Source organism: Crocuta crocuta, unplaced genomic scaffold, assembly GCF_008692635.1.
Source record: "Crocuta crocuta isolate KB4526 unplaced genomic scaffold, BGI_CrCroc_1.0 scaffold288, whole genome shotgun sequence".
In the NCBI taxonomy this organism is placed as follows: Eukaryota; Metazoa; Chordata; class Mammalia; order Carnivora; family Hyaenidae; genus Crocuta; species Crocuta crocuta.
In genome coordinates, this window is record NW_027532607.1 from 5,417,056 (window position 1) to 5,417,267 (window position 212).

General features: G+C 50.0%; 1 protein-coding gene across 1 annotated transcript in view; it reads left to right on the forward strand.

The window, feature by feature from the left end:
- AXIN2 (axin 2) overlaps positions 1-212 on the forward strand; it is a 27,553-nt gene that overhangs the window by 20,415 nt on the left and 6,926 nt on the right.

The following is a 212-nucleotide window of genomic DNA, read 5'->3' on the forward strand; positions in this document are numbered from 1 at the left end:
GCAGGCATCGTCATGCCTTTTTATATTCCGTACTTGATTTGGAGATGTTCCCTTTTCCCTTGATAGATCAGCTTCAGGCAGCCAACCTCAGCAGTGTTCTGCTATTAGCCCACAGCATCTTTCTTCATTTTCTGTACAAAGAGACGGGGAGGAGGGGTGGAGAGAGCCAGGGAGATCTAGGACAGTGTTGAGGCAACGCCACCTCAAAGGGC